At 45.7% G+C, this 22,007-nt stretch overlaps 1 protein-coding gene across 5 annotated transcripts in view; it reads right to left on the reverse strand.

The window, feature by feature from the left end:
* The window catches only part of LOC118374172 (interleukin-1 receptor accessory protein-like 1), a 433,725-nt gene extending 423,145 nt beyond the window's left edge, over positions 1 to 10,580 (reverse strand). For 4 of the 5 annotated variants that reach the window (XM_052499788.1, XM_052499786.1, XM_052499787.1 and 1 more), the window contains exon 1: positions 9,707 to 10,580. The gene's annotated coding sequence lies outside the window, so the exon portion shown is untranslated. The remainder of the gene's footprint in view (positions 1 to 9,706) is intronic. The other variant, XM_052499785.1, reaches the window with a different exon arrangement.
* Positions 10,581 to 22,007: the final 11,427 nt, after the last annotated feature.

Below are 22,007 nucleotides of genomic sequence, written 5' to 3' on the forward strand. Positions count from 1 at the left end.
ACAAGTCCCTCGTTCCCACCTGACAAGAACAAGACTTACTCTCTGCTGTTTCAGCGAAGTCTAAAACAACGTTTTATATAGCCTTAATCATTGGCAATTCATTGGCCTTAGTGGTTGTAATGTTCCTTGGTTCAAGCTAAGAAGCTTTCAACATGGATGAAGTTTTAATTTCATAATGTACCTCAACGCTACAGTGATTAAATGCATGGCAATGATACTAGATCTCAAGCATTACCCGTCACAAACTCTCCTCTCAAAAAGCTTCCAGGAAGGAAGCAGTGCTCAGTCAGTACCGATATTCACTTTGGAGGTGACAGAAGATAGCTGTACATCATCAACAACACAGCACACGCACCACATAGCCCTAATTTGAAATCCAATTGACTACAGATTCACCCCCCCCATCCTTATCAACCTCTGCTACTTCTCTGCTCTGCTCTACCAATCGTTTCAGCTCAATAAAACCTGAGAAAACCGAACCAGGAGGAGTCCTGTTCAATCCCCCTCAGATCCCTGACCTGCCTGCTAAGGCCCTCTGTGTCCCAGCTCGGCCCAGCCGTAGCGGAACGGCAGGGAAATAAAGATAAAACTAATGAAGCCTTCTTATTGGATAGGCCGTGGCGGCGGAGGGGGCTCAGGGGTCCAGGGGAGAGCCCGGCTGTAGCCCCATTCTGGGGATGAAAACGGAGGCTGCTGAGGACAAGAGAGAGAGAAGGGAGGAGGGGTAAATCATCCCCAGGAGGAGAAGAGGAGGAGTGAGGGGAAAGCAGAGCTTCTGTCAGTACTGTAGCCTCCCCTCCACACCGACCGCATGTTTAATAAAAGATAAGCCATCCATCTCAAATCTCTCCTCCAAACACACAGTACAGCTCAGACCGCTCGTTCGCTGCCCCACTATTGAAATTCCACACCTGCATTATTCAGGCAATGCATTAGGCTTTATGGCCCATTCTTTCCCCTTGCTGAGCAAGACTCAGCTCAACCCATTGACATGGAAATGACAGAGCTGTTCAGACATAGTTTACAACCTCAAAATCACAGTTTCCATAAACCTTAACCTGCTACAAGAGACCTCACCACACTAAACAAGTATGTTGATTCATATATAATTGTCCATGAGCAAAGTACAGTATATAGAAAGATGTTATATTGTATAAGATAACTTCATTTCCCCTGAGTTCTGGCAACAGTACAAATAATAATATTATATTCTATAGGAGGGAGCACTTCATTTCTCCAGAGATCTGTCAACAGTACATTGAAATATATTATATTGTTTAAGAGAACTTCATTTCTCCAGAGATCTGTCAACAGTACCAAGATATTATACTGTATGAGAGAACTTAATTTCTCTTGAGTTCTGTCAACGGCACAAAGATATTATACTGTATCAGAGAACTTCATTTATCTTGAGATCTGTCAAGATATCATACTGTCACGCCCTGGCCTTAGTTATCTTTGTTTTCTTTATTATTTTGGTTAGGTCAGGGTGTGACATGGTGGATTTATGTGTTTTGTCTGGCCTAGGGGTTCTGTATGTTTATGGGGCTGTTTCCTTTCTAGGTAGTTTGTATGTCTTCTGTCTTTGTGTCATTGCACCAGATAGGACTGTTTCGGTTTTTTCACATTTGCTGTTTTGTATTTTGTAGTGTTCACGTTTATTGTCCTTATTAAACATGTTGAACACTAACAACGCTGCATTTTGGTCCTCCTCTTCTTCAACGGAAGAAAACCGTACCGTATAAGATAACTTCATTTCTCTTGTTGTGTCAACAGTATAAAGAAAGCTATGATATTGTATAAGATAACTTTATTTCTCATATTGTATAAGATAACTATGTCAACAGTACAAATAAATATAGTATATTGTAGAAGATGACTTCCACTGAGATCCGTCAACAGTACAAAGAAAGATATTATAGGGTACAAGAGCACTTCATTTCTCCAGAGTTCTGCAAACCTTTCTAGAAAAGGAGAGAGACCAACCTATCCAGCAGCAGTCACCTGTCTCCATTTGATCCCCCATCCAAAGTCCCCTCCATCCACTACACTACACCAAGAGAAACCTCTTCAGATCCAATCATCCCACTCAAATGGGACTTGACACGGTTCCCTACTGAGGGCCAATCTAGTTGGGAGGAGACACCCACCCCTCCTCTCCACTCATTAAAGGAGGGGGGGGTGGCTGACAGGCAGGCAGGTAGGTGGGACGAGGGCCAAGGAGGAAGTAGCTGGAAGCCAGGATGATTGATGCAAGGCTGTCTTCTAGAGCTGGTGTACTGCTCCATCATCCATCAGTAGGATCAACTCAATCTGCTGGGGAGGAAACTGAAACACAGCAGCTGGTGAACTGTGAAACAGACTTCTACTACTGTTATTCCAAAGGATATGCACACTGATGACTGCAGTAGATTGCATGTGTTAGGGTGGTGGGAGGAGGGATAGGGCGAGAGGCGGTGAATTGTCAAATTGGCTGGCTACAGTACTACAGCACAAGAATAGGTCCCATTCCTAGGAGTACAATAGCTCCTAAAGCTAATTTCTATTGTCAGATGACTTTTCTGTTGAATGATACCAATATATATGCATTACACAATCCTGTAACATTGTGAGGCTTCCCATGGTAGAATCCCAGCTTCCTCTGAGCATGGCTGGAAAGTGGACTCACTGGTCTTCATTATTAACATGTAATCATAAATGGAGGGTTGTTACTCAACATACACACATGTAACAATTCCCCCATTCCCTCAACTGGATGAAGATAAGCATGCCTGAAACTGGAGGCTTATTGAACCACTGCCCTCACGTTCACATTTAATGAGCCAAAACACTGTAGAACCACAAGGGAGTCACATGAGGGTCTCAGAGGGTATAGCCCCGGGGGGAGCGGAACACGGAACTAGAACTCCAGCAGACCAGCCACCTAACAACCGGTTCAATGGCTCGCTAGATAGAAAACAGAGGGAAAAGACACAGTAAGAACCCAAGGCAAAAAAGGTCAATTTGTCTGCTGAAAGGTCAACCCAAAGAACCAGACAAGTGTTGCGGCTGAAAGAGCCAGGGAGTGGGGAGGGAAAACTGTGTTGGAGTTACTATAGACCTGAATTTGCAGACCAGCATGTCTCTCTCTCTCTCTCTCTTTCTCTCTCTCTCTCTCTCCCTCTCGATCCCCCCTCTCTCTCTCTCTCTCCCTCTCTCGATCCCCCCTCTCTCTCCCCTCTCTCTCTCTCTATCTCTCTCTCTCTCTCTCTCCCTCTCTCTCGATCCCCCCTCTCTCTCTCTCCCTATCTCTCTCTCTCTCCCCTCTCTCTCAATCTCACCCCCTCTCTCTCGATCCGCCTCTCTCTCCCTCCCTCTCTCTCTCCCTCCCAATCCCCCTCTCTCTCCCTCCCTCTCTCTCTCCCTCCCTCCTCTCCCTCTCTCTCCCTCTCTCTCCTCTCTCTCTCCCCCTCTCTCTCTCTCTCTCTCTCTCTCTCTCTCTCTCTCTCTCTCTCTCTCTCTCTCTCTCTCTTCTCTCTCTCTCTCTCTCTCTCTCTCGATCCCCCCTCTCTCTCTCTCTCTCTCTCTCTCTCTCTCTCTCGATCTCCCCCTCCCTCTCTCTCTCTCTCTCTCTCTCTCTCTCTCTCTCTCTCTCTCTCTCTCTCTCTCTCTCTCTCTCTCTCTCTCTCTCTCTCCCTCTGTCTCTCGATCCCCTCTCTCTCTCTCTCCTTCTCTCTCTCCCTCTCCATCTCTCTCTCTCTCTCACTCTCTCTCGATCTCCCCCCTCTCTCTCCCTCTCTCTCTCTCTCTCTCCCGCTCTCCCTGCCTCCCTCCATCGCTCCCTCCTTCCTATCAGTACCCCCTCTGCCTACTATTTGCTGCTCTGATTGTATCATCTCTGAGTGGCCCCCTGTCCTGAAATGGAGCCAGCACCAGCAATCAAGACTAAACTGATAGGATAAGGAGGATTGGAAGGGAGGGGTCTAGTCACCATGGAGAGCATGACAGGAACAACACACATTTACTGCATTGAAAAACAATGTGGGAAAAAACACTCCATGTGAGGAAGGCGGGATTCAATATCGGAGGACAAGGAGAGCCAACTCCCCAGGCCCTTCTCATAAAGTGACCCAATAAATCAGGGCCTATTGAGGGCCACTCTCGCTGGGGTTGTTGGGCATATGTGGAGGGCTCACGGAGAACGCTGGCTCTCACCAAGGAATGGCTTCGCAGTTGACACAGCAGCAGCATTCTGGGAGAGAAAAAAGGGCCGATAAATAATACGACATTCACATCTAGACCACAGCTCTGGTGTTTATTTAGCAACACAACTACAATAATGTGTTCCCCTTTGTCATTGACTAGCCTCGGGTGAAAAATACATGAAATTAACAACACAGTGTTGTGAATGAGGATTCTTTAAGAAACGGCATGTAAATACATACACATACACTCTCTGTGAAATTGGACACTTCTCTCTTGAGGATATATCATTGGTCAGGAACGCTGAGTCGGTGGATGTTGTCTTCTACTTCCTGTATTGGAGAGACATTCAGCATACAGCACAACATATCCAAGGTCTTTGTTCTTTTTAAACGCAGGCAGATTGTGAGGGAAGGTTTATCTCTGTGGTAATGCGCTGTGTGTCACTACGGAGTCTTCATGAATGGGCCAGCAGAACTCCAAATGGAGAAGGGAGAAATTGAAGGAAAAATTGCCCATTTTGCTTTTTACCTGCGTGACACTTTCTATCTCCTTTCACACGCCTACCTCCCAAATATCTAAAACACATCGACTTCATCCTCTAAGCAGTCTAGGCTCCTTTAGCATCACATACAAACATTGCAGGGAAACAGGCTTTGGGGGGAAAGGGGTGAACATGTTAATTCCATCATCCAGGTCAGATCCTAAACTGCACGCTCTATCACTGACAAACCATCAGCTTTTTATTTTCCTTGCCTCAAGCTTTCAAAAAAATAGATAGAAGGAAGGAAAAAATTGATTACACCTTAGAATGCAATTTCATCTGTGGGGAGTGGGACTACACTTTCATCGCTTCAATCTTTATTTCAGTGTGTGAAACAATTGACCAGTTTTTCATCTTCTAGCAGTTCCTCTGGGAGGTTTCCATACGTTTCCTGAGCTACAATATAAACAGACAGTTGGAAAACGATTCCATTACGACTTTCATGTAGCTACATTAGCTTGTCTCTGTTATGATAAGGCTGCCAAAACACTCAAAGGCTAAATAAAGTCAAGCCGCTGATTCCATGGTTGGATGTGTACCATACACTCATACTGCCTACCTGACAGATAGATAGAAGCTTGGATAGCTTCATTTCTGTAGAGAGATGGGGGGTGGGGGGGTTTCTCTCGATCTGAGCTCGCCTGAAGAAATAAGAGAGAAAATGTGTTTTGCTGTTGGCCTCCACTGAATGATAATCTGACAGAGGGCTTTGAGAAGAGCAGTGGAGAGCTGTAGGGCCACAGTTGTAAAGAGGGGCCTATTTTGAAGCGCAAGTGTTTTTATAAAGACTACATCCCTCCAACAAAGTCAGTTCAGATGATTTCCAAGGGTTCCTTTTAGTTCCCTCTCTGCTACTCAGAAAGATATATCTAATGACTTGTAGCAGCATGAATGTGACAGTACAGACAGGCTGAAACAGTGACTTTGTATTCATACAGCTGCCTTGTCTTAGATGTTCTATGGTCTTAGTGACTGACGCTTGGACATCTAGTAATCTACCTGATCTATCAAACATGTCTTTACATGGAGAGAATGCTGCCAGCGAAAATAAATAGCTCAGTGTCAGATCAATAGCCTCTGATTGCTTTAATGTGGATCTAGGATTTTCAAAAAATACTTGGGCGGAAAAGAGGCTGAAAACTCATCTAGAGAATTGGATTTCTTTCAAGATTTCTTTTGGGAAGGCTTTCCACTAGATGTTGGAACATTGCTGCGGGGACTTGCTTCCACTCAGCCACAAGAGCATTAGTGAGGTCGGGCAATGATGTTGGGCAATTAGTACTGGGTCACAGTCGGCGTTCCAATTCTTCCCAAAAGTGTTCAATGGGGTTGAGATCAGGGCTCTTTACAGGCCGGTCAAGTTCTTCCACACCGATCTCGATAAACCATTTCTGTATGGACCTCGCTTTGTGCATGGGGTCATTGTCATGCTGAAACAGGAAAGGGCCTTCCCCAAACTGTTGCCACAATGTTGGAAGCACAGAATAGTCTAGAATGTCATTGAAAGATTTCCCTTCACTGAAACTACAAGTTAAATATCAATTATTGTAAGTTAAAATAAGTGTTCATTCAGTATTGTTGTAATTGTCATTATTACAAATAAATGTAAAAAAAATTGGCCAATTAATCGGTATCGACTTTTTTGGGGGGTTGTCCAATAATCGGTATCGGTATTGGCGTTGAAAAATCATAATCGGTCGACCTCTAGTTGTAACTATGCTTTGGGACAGATAGGGTTCTCCTGGCAACTTCCAAACCCAAATTCTTCTGTCGCACTGCCAGATGGTGAAGCGTGATTCAATTGCATCGAACTTTACACCACTCCAGCCGACACTTGGCTTTGCGCATGGTGATCTTAGGCTTGCTCGGCCATGGAAACCCATTTTAATGAAGCTCCCGACAAACAGTTATTATGCTGACGTTGCTTCCAGAGGCAGTTTGGATCTCGGTAGTGAGAGTTGTAACCAAGGACGACGCTCCCGTTCTGTGAGCATGTGTTGCCTACCACTTTGCGGCTGAGCCGTTGTTGCTCATAGATGTTTCCACTTCACAATAACAGCCCTTACAGTTGACCGGGGCAGAAATTTGACTAATTGTTTTGTTGGAAGTCAAGTTGAAAGTCAAGTTGAAAGTCACAGCTCTTCAGTGAGGCCATTCTACTGCCAATGTTTGCCTATTGAGATTGCATGACTGTGTGCTGAATTTTATACACCTGTCAGCAACGGATGCGGCTGAAATAGACAAATCCACACATTTTAAGGGGTGTCCACATACTTTTGTACCTACAGTGAATAGTGTATTCTATTGGCTTACAACCCACTGTGCAAAAACAGGTTGAATCAACATTGTTTACAAGTCATTTAAACCAAAGAAAATATTGAAACAACGTGGAAAACTGCTTGGAGGGATTTTTTTAACCCAAATTTTAACCTAAATCCAATGACATGTGGACAATTTTTATTGGTTCTCTCTCTCCATCACTCTCTCCCTCTCCCTCCCTCTCCGTCTCGCTCTCTCCCTAACTCTCTCTTTTCTCACATTCTTTCTTTCCCTCTATCTCCATCCCTCCTCTCAATCCCTCCATCGCTCACCCTCCCTAGCTCCCTCTCTCTCCCCCTTCTCTCTCTCCTTCTCTCATTCCTTCTCCCCTCAACGACAGTGTTCTTTCATTTCCATCAGAGTCTTATTAATGTAATCTAATAACAACGATAAAGGCGCCCCTTCAGTCAGTGCCTCCCTCACAAATCCTAACCAATAGTTCCAATCACTCCTCAGCACTGAGCCAATGTTCCATAGCCAGACACTCTTATTTCCCACAAAATTAATGAACTCCATCATCTGAAAGCCTTTGACTCTCTTTCTCTGCCACTTGACTGCAGGTTGGGGGAGGAGCCTCGGTTACAGCTCCTTGAAAATGAAAAGTATCAATCAAGGAGGAGATCAGTGGTTATGATGGCTCCCCTGAACATATGCAGCTGCTAACCAGAATGCATGCAACCAATGTCATAATGAGCCCGGAAATCTCCGGTGCTGTCTTGTGGTCCTTCAAATCATACATTTGGATGCTTATTGTGTCATTACTGGACATACAGTATTAAAAATGCACATGATATTTGAATGATGTGCATGTTAATGTGACAAAAGGCAACTAATGCAGGACCATGACCTGCATCACATTGTGAATTGAAATGGATGCATCATTATAATCTCAATATTGTCAAATCTCTATATCAATGACTATGAGAAGCATTCAAGCCAGCTCAATATCTGACCACAGGGCCTTCCTTCCCACTGGGCACAGACGTCAATGAAATGTCTATTCCATGTTGGTTCAACGTAATTTCATTGAAATGACTTGGAAACAACGTTTATTCAACCAGTGTATGCCCAGCGGGTTAAGAAGCATTGTCTTCTGCAACATTGTTGTTGTGTTTGAATCAACCCAAAGGAATTGAGTGAAATCAGCAGGAGACGCATTGATAAATCGTTTTGTCCTGTGTGCCTTGAGCAACTTCATTTCTCTCCCTTGGTCCTGTATTGATGATAGGGTTTCAATATACACTTGGCATACATATTGACTGCACACGATATAGGCTCAGCTAGAGCAAAATTGCATGTCCAGCCAAATAAAGTTCATTTGACAGTTTTGGTGCAGTAGGTCTGCTTGAGGCAGACACCTGTGTTGTAACCTACACATGCAGGGAGGGGTGTATTCACTAGGAACCAAACGGAACCAAACGGAACCAAACGGGGAGGGACCTGCCTGGATTTGTCCAATAGAAACTATTGCTTTAGTCCAAACTGTTTGCAACGGTTTGGACTAATGATTACACCCCAGGTTAATGCTCTTCTCTTCAATCTGTCGACTCTGGGAGCTGTCATTTCAGCACCACGGGTTAAACAGCACTTGAATGTTGCTTATGTCGACCTTGTCATCTTTTGTGGGGTCTGGGATGTGAGAGAAACGGTGCATCCATGATCCTTTCACCGGCCCATATGCATTGTCGGCACAGTGGCTAAAACCTAATGGTTTAGTGGCCAATCCAAGATCCAAATCGTAATTTTCCTGAGCTATGTGTCTGTCACTTTCATTTCAAGGTGGAATTCACTGGTGACCTATTCGCACACTTCAAATTAACGAACAGATCAATGCCGCGCGCGTCTTCCAATGATTTGGGGATTTAGTTCACCGTCTGCAGTTGAGGATGCACACACGCATCTTTCTAGCGCCACACAACTTTGCAACCTGCCGTTACGCCATAGTCTAACCAGGCTATATCTTAAATTCCCTATCTGTTGAAATGTCGTATTTGTTAAATATATTAAAGGTAACACAACTACAGCTAACGGTTTGCATACAATGAGCATTCATTAAAAAAATAGATATATATCTCCATCATGGACACACACAAACACGCACTAACGCGAACGCACACACACATATATGCACGCACACACGTTTATGATCAGAGACATGATCGTTTCACTCTTGCCATAAAATCTTTCTATTTTTCAGCGATAATGTGCCATTGCTGCAGTGCACATTTATTTTCACCGAGTAACAACTTTTAACAGATATAAATAACGTTCAAATCAATTACAGTAAGCTTATCAAGCAGCGAAATGTAGCCTATGCGCAATGAACATTACACAATTTCAAACATCCCCAAAGAGTGCTCTAGTGCCCAACGCATACGAATCTATGCGTAACGAGCTGTAGAAACGAACATTCCTTACAATGCCCATAAACTGCTGCGAGGTGTAGCACTCGCGGGACTAAAGGCACTGGTACTATGGAAGGGGCTCATTCAAATTGCTACATATAACATTCAGGTTTCACAAAAAATCGGAATGTTTTTCATGGTAAGAAGGTAGAATAGCCTCCAGACCATAGAACCAATGTGTTGCATTGAGTACATTTAAATGTTTTAATCAAGAAACTTTACATCGCTGCACTGATAACAAAACATATTAACTTACCCACAAGCAGTTTCCAAAATGATCCTATTCCGCTGTCAGTTCCGATCATAAAAGCTCACCATCACAATGCCGGTGTAGGGTAATGCTAATAACACGCCTCGTCTCCTTATACAAAGGTCGTTGAACAATATGTCTAATACACAGATATCCCATTCACGCAAAAGCCAAATTGTCCACAGCGGGGTCTAATCCAAAGAACATATGCATATCATATGCTTTTTTCAGTGCCGAATAAAAAAAGGTGCAGAGGGTCAATTTGAAAATAACATTAAGACCCGCGGCGGTGGGGAAATCTACTCTGATAGGAGAAAAAGGTTGACATATAATGAAGGAGAAAATCAAACATTCCAGACTGCCGATCCTTGGTTATAAATAGTCCCCCAAACCTCTCCGCTGCGAAACACACAATTTCTCCACCCAAAAAAACTCGTGCGGTCCTCACAGGCTGCAGCGCGGCAGAGAGCTATCTATAATGTAGGCTATATTTCACAAGTATTCTGTAATACCACATCCGATTAGGTTTTCCTTCAGTGTACCGCTATGCGAACACTCACAATCCGAGTTTGATGGATCCGTCCTCCAAGTCCAAGAGCCCGCGCAGAGTCCTCGTGCACCAACAGACGCACCGGGGGGAAAATTCCGTGGATGAAGAAAACAGATGTGCATACAGTCCAAATATGAAACTATACATACAGGTCTGAATACTATTTGCCTTGCAGTTAATTTGCATCTAGTGGTGCATTTCCAGACACCAGATTCATTCCCCTGCCCTCGCTAGACCGCAGTCACTATGTGGACCGGTAGGCAATGCAGTTCTCAAGTTTAAAGATAGACGTACTGCCGCCCAATGGAAAAAATGATCAGACTCACACTACCCAGACCAACCGTCCACTATTACTACATGTATCTATCTAGCCACCTTTGCATGGGCCAGTGGATCGCAAACTGTGGGACGCGTGAGAGGTAGGTTGGGTAGTGCATCATCAGTTTTGTGCATCAAATTGAATAGTGCATCATCAGTATCCCTCTTGTCATGTCTATTGGGGGTGGGGTGGGGGGGGTTCCCAATGCTGGAAGGGGGCCTGACTGAAAGTTTGGGAACCCATGGCATAGGTGAGAAATGTGCGTTTGGAGTTGGACATGCCCCAAAAAGTCAACACATAGCATATGGCCTCCTAATGGTGATATATGATTTTTCACACACACAGATACGTTGAACAATATCAAATGATAACTTCACTGGGTGATACACTAGCCTGGTTTTATGTAGCCTGGTTTATAACATTTAAATGCAATCCATGCATGTAATATCTCAGTGTTTACGTTTTACGTACCTCAGACTGGTTTCATAGGCTAGACATAACATAGTAAACTTAAATCCGGAACACTCAAATTAGCATCTATGTCAAGCAACCCAAATGATGCGTGTTCGAATATCATCAAGGACAACTTTAGCATTTTAGCGATACAGAACTTTGCAACTACTTACTACTTTTAGCTACTCTGCAACTAGCATGTTATCTAACCCTTACCCTAACACTAACTTTAACCCTTTTAGCTTAACCCCTAGCGTAGCTAACGTTAGTGTTAGCCACCCCTAGCTAACGTTAGCCGAAACAAATTGTAATTCGTAACATATTCCACATACTGCAAATTCGTAACTTATTCCACAAATTGCAATTCACAGAGGGACTGCATGTGTCCCCAAGTAACACAGAGGGACTGCATGTGTCCCCAAGTAACACAGAGGGACTGCATGTGTCCCCAAGTAACACAGATGGACTGCATGTGTCCCCAAGTAACACAGAGGGACTGCATGTGTCCCCAAGTAACACAGAGGGACTGCATGTGTCCCCAAGTAACACAGAGGGACTGCATGTGTCCCCAAGTAACACAGATGGACTGCATGTGTCCCCAAGTAACACAGAGGGACTGCATGTGTCCCCAAGTAACACAGATGGACTGCATGTGTCCCCAAATAACACAGATGGACTGCATGTGTCCCCAAGTAACACAGAGGTACTGCATGTGTCCCCAAGTAACACAAATGGACTGTATGTGTCCCCAAATAACACAGATGGACTACATGTGTCCCCAAGTAACACAGATGGACTGGATGTGTCCCCAAGTAACACAGAGGGACTGCATGTGTCCCCAAGTAACACAGATGGACTGTATGTGTCCCCAAGTAACACAGATAGACTGCATGTGTCCCCAAGTAACACAGAGGGACTGCATGGGTCCCCAAGTAACACAGATGGAGTACATGTGTCCCCAAGTAACATCTGCAGTTATTTTCCTCCACTCTCCAGCTGTGCCTTATCCTGAAATACATTGACACTGTCATGTTAAATCAGCTATCTCAATCCCTGGTGTTGAACCACCTGCCTGTCTGGTCGACGAGGTATTCATCCCAGTTCTCAAGGTATGTTCATACAGACTAAGAGGTTGATGGGGATGCAGACTTCCCTGTGAACCCAGCAGAATTGGTTCTGGCTGTGTCCCAAATGGCACTCCTTATATAGGGCACCACGTTTGACCAAAGCCCTATGGGCCTTGTTTGATTTCCCCAGGACTGGGCAACCCTGTCAAGGCGGTGGCCTCTGAGTCCCTGTCTCTGTGAGGTGAATTTCGATGAGGGGGCTTTAAGAGAAAGAAAGGCCCCCTCAGACAGAACCTCTGCACTGTGTGCTCTCTCTGTCATACAGGCCTGGCAGGGAACGTGACTTCTTCATGAATGGAGAGTGGACAAACACGGCTTTGAGGCCCTTTTTCTCTCTCCTTCTCCTAGTGTGGGGATAGTTGTGCAGGTTTGAGGCCGGTTGATACTTCTGGACAACGCAGGGTGAAAGGGGAAGAGGGTCTGTGTTGTGTGGTTTCTGATGAGACAGGGGGCACATTGACTGGAATGAATACGAGTAACAGCAACTGTTTCTATTTTCTAGATTGGGAATTCTGGTTTATATACTGCTAAAGTTCCCATTTGCAAACGCTTATTAAACATTTGTTTTATCCCATTTTGCTCACTTTTTCATATTACCCTGAAATACAGTACTTCATATTTGTTGAATAGAATAATATGTATCGACAGTTCACATACGCAACTCTCCACAAATAGCATATTGACCTGAGGCTGCAGAAGCTGTCACACAGAGTTCATACATACAGATAATAATGCACATTGTGAAGCTGCAATAACATCACTATGGTAACTACTGTACAGCAAGGTTCCAGAGGCTAGAAAGCTCTACACATCCTGCGTTCAGTGTTACAGGTTAACCGTGGAAAACCATCCCAGCAATAATTCATGATACAGTAAGGAGCCACAAGCCCACTTTTTATAAACCAGGTCTACTTGAGAAGACACAGATTTGTAAATGGATGCATCAACACCTACCACCCACCCCGCACACACACACACACACACACACACACACACACACACACACACACACACACACACACACACACACACACACACACACACACACACACACACACACACACACACACACACACACACACACACACACAACACACAAGACAGGAGCAGGGAATTCACAAGCCGGTTGATTTTACCCCTAATTACAAGATTATTTCATCTGCGGGTCCAGGATGTCCGGCAGTTATTGAGGCAGAAGAACACAACCTCCTCTCTGATTGCAGGGACGATCCAGCTACGTCCTGCTCATTAGTTTGGCACACACCTGTGCCAATACTGTGGCAATACTAAACCCATTACACAACGCAATGACATATCACCATCAACATCTTTCAGCTTCTGTAACACACACCTCAAATAACTGTTGTACTATATGATACCACACCATGTTATACCATATCACAGGATTGTTATATTTCTAGAGGAAGATATTGCAGCCAACATGGAACAGTGTGAATCCACAGAGAGCAGAGCACAATCTCTGGATGAGAGACAGAAGTTCTGGGCACAAATCAACCCAAACGTTCTGTCTGCGGCAGCGGGAGCTTCCATTTGTAAGTCGTGTCTTTTATGGAGGGCCATACAAGGAGGAGTGTGGAGGGAGAGATAGAAACAGAGGGGTGTTGGGAGATTTAAAAAACACCCTGCTGGGTTCTCGCAGAGAAGGACCAGACAGCCGGGTCATGTTGTAACACACTCCGGAAAATGTCCAAGTGTCATGTCAGGCGACGGGGGCGTCTCTCTGGCCATGGCTCAGCTGGAGGGAGACATCCCACCACAGCTGCATTTCCTCATCAGTGGATGAAGATGTGTGTGGAGGTGACAGAGATAAAGCGATAGGAAACGATGGTTGGTTCTCAATGGGGTTCGATTCCCGGGACCACCCATACGTAGAATGTATGCACACATGACTGTAAGTCGCTTTGGATAAAAGCGTCTGCTAAATGGAATATATTATTATTATTATATCAATGGAATGCTAAGGGTTTCGCATCATTTAGTATTTAGACAAAAGCTCTCTCTTTGGGGAAATAGCGAAAGCAGCAAGCAATGTACGGTAAAAACAATATATTCATCAATAATAATGATACTACATTGCTGCCTCCATGGGTGTCTAAATCTTGTTGAATAATTCAACAACATTTGTTCCAGCTCATCATCACAATTTAACACTCTCCCACATTTCCCGATCCTGAAACAGGTATCTGACTAGCCTACCATTAGAGATGTCCTTCCGTGATATGGAGCAGAGGGAGCCCTGCATGGCAATACTAATCAGTTTCAGGGTTTTGACACCGTTGTCAACATCATTAGCCAGTCTTATTCAGATCCCTTGCGTGTCGACTGAATTATACATCATGAGGTTCAGTCAAGGTATTCAGCGGAGCTGTCATGAAGATGACTCCCAGGGCCACGGAGGGACGTCACTATGCCAACCTCTTGTTTTTTAATTGGCCCATTCCAGGAAGTCCCCATAGTACCTTTACATAATCTCTTCAGCATGTTGGAGGTGTGTAGCAACAGTGTAGCAGGCAGTGTAAGTGTCCAGATAGAATATTAATGGAGGAGAGTAGAAGAGGTATGATGTCTTGACGTCTCTGGGCGATTCCAGTGTTTAGCTTTCTTTTATTCTTTGTGTCTCGTTTAAATCCCCCAACACCCCTCTGTTTCGATCTCTCAAGTGGCAAATAGCGACTTGGTTTAGCCTATCACAGGGCATGGCCGATGCTTGATACGATAGTGTACGGTGAAGCGTCCTCTGAGCCACATCGTTGATGGTTTCATGTCTGTGAGATGTGCAGCTCTGGTAACCGTAGGTCAGCAATGCAATGGCACCGGTGAAAACATCATACAGGTCCCTGATTCCATCAGATGACGACTGCGCTGTAGTTTTCGCTCCTTTGCCAGGTTTCACCCCATCTTCTCTGCACACTCTATTTAAATTCAGCTAACAGCTGCTATTCAAAAGGTTTACATGAAGCTGATTGATGGTGTCAGGGCCTGTACTTTAAATGACACGTACGGGTAGTTTTCTTCCACATGCACTGAGCTACTGTAGTGTGCGCTTAAGCATAGCGGGCGCTGCTGTTTCTATGCTGCAGCAAATAGAGTAAAGCTGAATAATACAACCAGCATGTTATGAACTCTACATGCAACAGTACTGGTCGACAGGAGGAGGTTTCTTCATGACAGATGGTCATAAGCCTATATGCATAATGATGCATTATACATGTACTAGTATGACACAGTCATAATGCAGTAGAAGCATAGTTATAGACACACATAAAGACTCATTAAGTCTCATAATCCCGTATACCAATAGTCCTCATGCATTATAAGTATAAGCATAGTTATAGACACACATAAAGACTCATTAAGTCTCATAACCCCGTATACCAATAGTCCTCATGCATTATAAGTATAAGCATAGTTATAGACACACATAAAGACTCATTAAGTCTCATAACCCCGTATACCAATAGTCCTCATGCATTATAAGTATAAGCATAGTTATAGACACACAAAAAGACTCATTAAGTCTCATAATACCGTATACCAATAGTCCTCATGCATTATAAGTATAGTTATAGACACATATAAAGACTTATACAGTCTCATAATCCCATATACCAATAGTCCTCATGCATTATAAGTAGAAGCATAGTTATAGACACACATAAAGACTCATACAGTCTCATAATCCCATATACCAATAGTCCTCATGCATTATAAGTAGAAGCATAGTTATAGACACACATAAAGACTCATTAAGTCTCATAATACCGTATACCAATAGTCCTCATGCATTATAAGTATAGTTATAGACACACATAAAGACTCATTAAGTCTCATAATCCCATATACCAATAGTCCTAATGCATTATAAGTATAGTTATAGACACATATAAAGACTCATACAGTCTCATAATCCCGTATACCAATAGTCCTAATGCATTATAAGTATAATCATAATGAGTTATAATGTACAGCAACATAATGCTTGATAACTGCTGGTCACTTTTTCCTCGAGGATCATACAGCATTAGAATGACCATCAGCGTGATGCATTTCTATCATTTTTGTCAATGAGCAGAACGTCATTATTACTGCATCATAATCTTTGTTATGGTGTGTTATAGAGTACTTATAAGCCACTATAAAGTAAGTGAGGGCTTTAGGAAAAGTGATGAAATGTGGGTTCGATTCCCGCTGGCACCATATATATATGTATATATTTTTTAAATGCACTCGCTGTGCTGTAATAAGAGCTTCAGATAAATGCCATACATATTGGTCAGATATATTGTAACATTTTGTTCCACAGGACTTTGACTTTTTCTTTGACCTTTTTCTCTTTTTTTGAGTATTTATGTTACATTTTTTCCCCAATTGTTTACCCACTGAAACTGGCCATGAGGAACAATGATCCAACCCTCTAATAACAGAACCATACACCAAATCTGTGATACTACTGGCACATATTTTGCTTTACACTCAGATTGCCGATTGATCACTTTTACTCTTCACATGTGCAAACACTAACTGCGTACATGTTCACTTTGTAATCAGACCTTCAGTATGGTGGAGGTGGAGGTAAAGGTGGGAGTAGAGGTGGAGGTAGAGGTGGAGGTGGTGGTAGAGGTGGAGGTGGAGGTGGAGGTGTAGTTAGTGGTGGAGGTAGAGGTGGAGGTGGTGGTAGAGGTGGAGGTGGAGATGGGGGTGAGGGTGGAGGTGCAGGTGGAGGTAGAGGTGCAGGTGGGAGTAGAGGTGGAGGTAGAGGTGGAGGTAGAGGTGGTAGTAGAGATGGGAGTAGAGGTGGAAATGGAGGTAGAGGTGGGAGTAGAGATGGAGGTGGAGTTGGAGGTAAAGCTGGGAGTAGAGGTGGGAGTAGAGGTGGAGGTGGATGTAGAGGTGGAGGTAAAGGTGGGAATAGAGGAGGAGATGGAGGTATAGGTAGAGGTGGAGGTGGAGATAGAGGTAGAGGTGGGGGCGGGAGTAGAGGTGGGGGTAGAGGTAGAGGTGGAGGTGGAGATAGAGGTAGAGGTGGAGGTGGGAGTAGAGGTGGGGATAGGGGTGGGGGTAGAGGTGGAGGTAGAGGAAGACCAAGAACAGGGAGAGTAATCTCTGAGGAAATTCGGGCGACTGTGGTGGACCATGTGGTCAACCACAGTTTGACCTTAAGAGAGGCAGAGAGTGCAGCCCAATCTGAACAGCTTCACCGTAGAATCCATCATCATTCCAAAATGAGAACAGGTATGTACTGTAAACATTGGATCTCTCTACTACTTTTACTACTTGACAGTAGTGCAACATAAAGCACAGTAAAGACTGTAGATTCCAATACATACTAGAAGGGGAAGCAGAGTCAATGTTTCATGTATTGCTGAATGCCTGAAACTGGGAGCTTTTCTACTTTGTCAAATCAAATCAAATCAAATGTGTATTGTGTATACTGTATTACAGTTTTTCCCAATTGGAACTTGAAACGCAATCACTGAAACCTGAAACTCATATACCAAATGACTAAACCAAGTCTGCAAAATTGCAAGCACAATTCCTGCTTTACACTCAGTTTTCACTTTTTTTCACTTACACTTTTTGTAAAACACTAGACAGTTCTCTACATTAGGCACAACATTCACAATTAAAATCTCTTTAGTCCCTTTGGAAAACAATGGCAATCACAATACCAAGCTCTATACACCAATTGGCAACACCCACTCCTCACAGGAGGGGGAGGTGGAGGTGGTGGTAGAGGTGGAGGTGGAGGTAGAGTTGGGAGTAGAGATGGAGGTGGAGGTAAAGGTGGAGTTGGAGGTAAAGGTGGATGTGGAGGTAAAGGTGGATGTGGAGGTAAAGGTGGAGTTGGAGGTAAAGGTGGAGTTGGAGGTAAAGGTGGATGTGGAGGTAAAGGTGCGAGTAGAGGTGGAGGTAGAGGTGCAGGTGGAGGTAGAGGAGGTAGGCACAACATTCAAAATGAAAATCTCTTTAGTCCCTTTGGAAAGCCATGCCAATCACAATGCCAAGCTCTATACACCAATTGGCAACACCCACTCCTCACAGGTGTAAACACTAGTTGCTGAAATGTTCACTTAGAAATCAGAGCTTTAGCACTAGAAAAGGCCACAGATGAGCTCTCCTGGTTTGGAGGAAATGGAAGTCAATGGTGAAGCAAGAGCTAGAGGTGAAGGAGTGAGAGCAAGAGGAGGAAGAGGAGAGCGAGGACGAGGAAGGACAGTTGTCTCAGATGGACCACATTGGTTGACCATGTGCTCAACCATGGATTGAGTATAAGGGAGGCTGAGCAGAGAGTTCAGCACAACCTGAGCCGCTACACGGTTGCATCGATTAGCCGTTCATTCAGAAATGACAACCAATAAGTTACCTACCATCTACACTATGCTCTTTATGTATGTATACTGCAGTCTGACATATCAGTAGGCCTCTGTTACTCAGTGATTGTTGGTCAATGTTACAGTAATGTCATTTCATATTGAAAGAAAATAGACTATTTTGTCTTACTGTAACCAATCATATATTTGTGTATCTTCTGCAGAACTGAGAGACGGTCAGGCCATGGTGGAAGACACCGGCTGTTCACACCAGAACAGAGATGGTCAGGCCATGGTGGAAGACACTGGCTGTTCACACCAGAACAGAGACGGTCAGGCCATGGTGGAAGACACCGGATGTTCACACCAGAACAGAGACGGTCAGGCCATGGTGGAAGACACCGGCTGTTCACACCAGAACTGAGAGACGGTCAGGCCATGGTGGAAGACACTGGCTGTTCACACCAGAACAGAGACGGTCAGGCCATGGTGGAAGACACCGGCTGTTCACACCAGAACAGAGATGGTCAGGCCATGGTGGAAGACACCGGCTGTTCACACCAGAACAGAGACGGTCAGGCCATGGTGGAAGACACCGGCTGTTCACACCAGAACAGAGACGGTCAGGCCATGGTGGAAGACACCGGCTGTTCACACCAGAACAGAGACGGCCAGGCCATGGTGGAAGACACCGGCTGTTCACACCAGAACAGAGACGGTCAGGCCATGGTGGAAGACACCGGCTGTTCACACCAGAACAGAGACGGTCAGGCCATGGTGGAAGACACCGGCTGTTCACACCAGAACAGAGACGGTCAGGCCATGGTGGAAGACACCGGCTGTTCACACCAGAACAGAGACGGTCAGGCCATGGTGGAAGACACCGGCTGTTCACACCAGAACAGAGAGACGGCCAGGCCATGGTGGAAGACACCGGCTGTTCACACCAGAACAGAGACGGTCAGGCCATGGTGGAAGACACCGGCTGTTCACACCAGAACAGAGACGGTCAGGCCATGGTGGAAGACACCGGCTGTTCACACCAGAACAGAGACGGTCAGGCCATGGTGGAAGACACCGGCTGTTCACACCAGAACAGAGACGGCCAGGCCATGGTGGAAGACACCGGCTGTTCACACCAGAACAGAGACGGTCAGGCCATGGTGGAAGACACCGGCTGTTCACACCAGAACAGAGACGGTCAGGCCATGGTGGAAGACACCGGCTGTTCACACCAGAACAGAGACGGTCAGGCCATGGTGGAAGACACCGGCTGTTCACACCAGAACAGAGACGGTCAGGCCATGGTGGAAGACACCGGCTGTTCACACCAGAACAGAGACGGTCAGGCCATGGTGGAAGACACCGGCTGTTCACACCAGAACAGAGAGACGGTCAGGCCATGGTGGAAGACACCGGCTGTTCACACCAGAACAGAGATGGTCAGGCCATGGTGGAAGACACCGGCTGTTCACACCAGAACAGAGACGGTCAGGCCATGGTGGAAGACACCGGCTGTTCACACCAGAACAGAGACGGTCAGGCCATGGTGGAAGACACCGGCTGTTCACACCAGAACAGAGACGGTCAGGCCATGGTGGAAGACACCGGCTGTTCACACCAGAACAGAGACGGTCAGGCCATGGTGGAAGACACCGGCTGTTCACACCAGAACAGAGACGGTCAGGCCATGGTGGAAGACACCGGCTGTTCACACCAGAACAGAGACGGTCAGGCCATGGTGGAAGACACCGGCTGTTCACACCAGAACAGAGACGGTCAGGCCATGGTGGAAGACACCGGCTGTTCACACCAGAACAGAGACGGTCAGGCCATGGTGGAAGACACCGGCTGTTCACACCAGAACAGAGATGGTCAGGCCATGGTGGAAGACACCGGCTGTTCACACCAGAACAGAGACGGCCAGGCCATGGTGGAAGACACCGGCTGTTCACACCAGAACAGAGACGGTCAGGCCATGGTGGAAGACACCGGCTGTTCACACCAGAACAGAGACGGTCAGGCCATGGTGGAAGACACCGGCTGTTCACACCAGAACAGAGACGGTCAGGCCATGGTGGAAGACACCGGCTGTTCACACCAGAACAGAGACGGTCAGGCCATGGTGGAAGACACCGGCTGTTCACACCAGAACAGAGATGGTCAGGCCATGGTGGAAGACACCGGCTGTTCACACCAGAACAGAGACGGTCAGGCCATGGTGGAAGACACCGGCTGTTCACACCAGAACTGAGAGACGGTCAGGCCATGGTGGAAGACACCGGCTGTTCACACCAGAACAGAGACGGTCAGGCCATGGTGGAAGACACCGGCTGTTCACACCAGAACAGAGACGGTCAGGCCATGGTGGAAGACACCGGCTGTTCACACCAGAACTGAGACGGTCAGGCCATGGTGGAAGACACCGGCTGTTCACACCAGAACAGAGACGGTCAGGCCATGGTGGAAGACACCGGCTGTTCACACCAGAACAGAGACGGTCAGGCCATGGTGGAAGACACCGGCTGTTCACACCAGAACAGAGACGGTCAGGCCATGGTGGAAGACACTGGCTGTTCACACCAGAACAGAGACGGTCAGGCCATGGTGGAAGACACCGGCTGTTCACACCAGAACAGAGACGGTCAGGCCATGGTGGAAGACACCGGCTGTTCACACCAGAACAGAGACGGTCAGGCCATGGTGGAAGACACCGGCTGTTCACACCAGAACAGCTATTGTGAACATGGTGGTGGCAAACAATACCATTACACTACGGGAAATCCAGAACCACATGATTGCAGACAACATAACATTCACCAGGTGGGCTTGTCTACATTGGACCGTGTGTTACAGCACAACCGAATCCGGATGAAACAGGTCTACAAGGTGCCATTAAAGTGACACCCCGAGAGTTAAAGAACAGCACTATGAATATGTGCAAGTAAGTACTATACTGTGAATTTACTATCATATCAGCACTGTATAGACACATCACAGTACTGTAATCCAGTGTATTGTGCTTCACCATATTGACTGCTCTTGGTCTATGTCACATATTGTCTTGTCTGTTTCAGAGAGTCTTGTAGCTGGATTCCGCAGCAATTCAGTACGTTTATATTTACATTGATGGACGCCATGCCATTGTGAATGTCCCTGGACAGTGTGGAGGGAATATCACCATGTGCACAGCCAGCGAGGCGTCCTCCATCACCATCACCTTGGTCCCTACAACACCGTCCTTCTCATCACATTCCTGGACACACTACATGGCTTCCTCATTCCAGCCGAGCAGAGGGGTGGACCAGAGCAGCCCAGGTATGTTGTCATCTGGGACAACGTGAGTTTCCACCAGGCTGCTCTGGTCCACAACTGGTTCATTAACCACCCACAATGTATTGTTCTATACCTACCATCATATTCCCCATTTTCAGCATGGTGATGGAAGGTGTATGATCACCATACCCTCGCACACATGCCTTTTCTCCAGGCAATGGAGGATGCATGTGGTGAAGTTGATGTGGGG

The sequence above is a fragment of the Oncorhynchus keta genome, chromosome 37 (assembly GCF_023373465.1).
Source record: "Oncorhynchus keta strain PuntledgeMale-10-30-2019 chromosome 37, Oket_V2, whole genome shotgun sequence".
Lineage (NCBI taxonomy): Eukaryota > Metazoa > Chordata > Actinopteri > Salmoniformes > Salmonidae > Oncorhynchus > Oncorhynchus keta.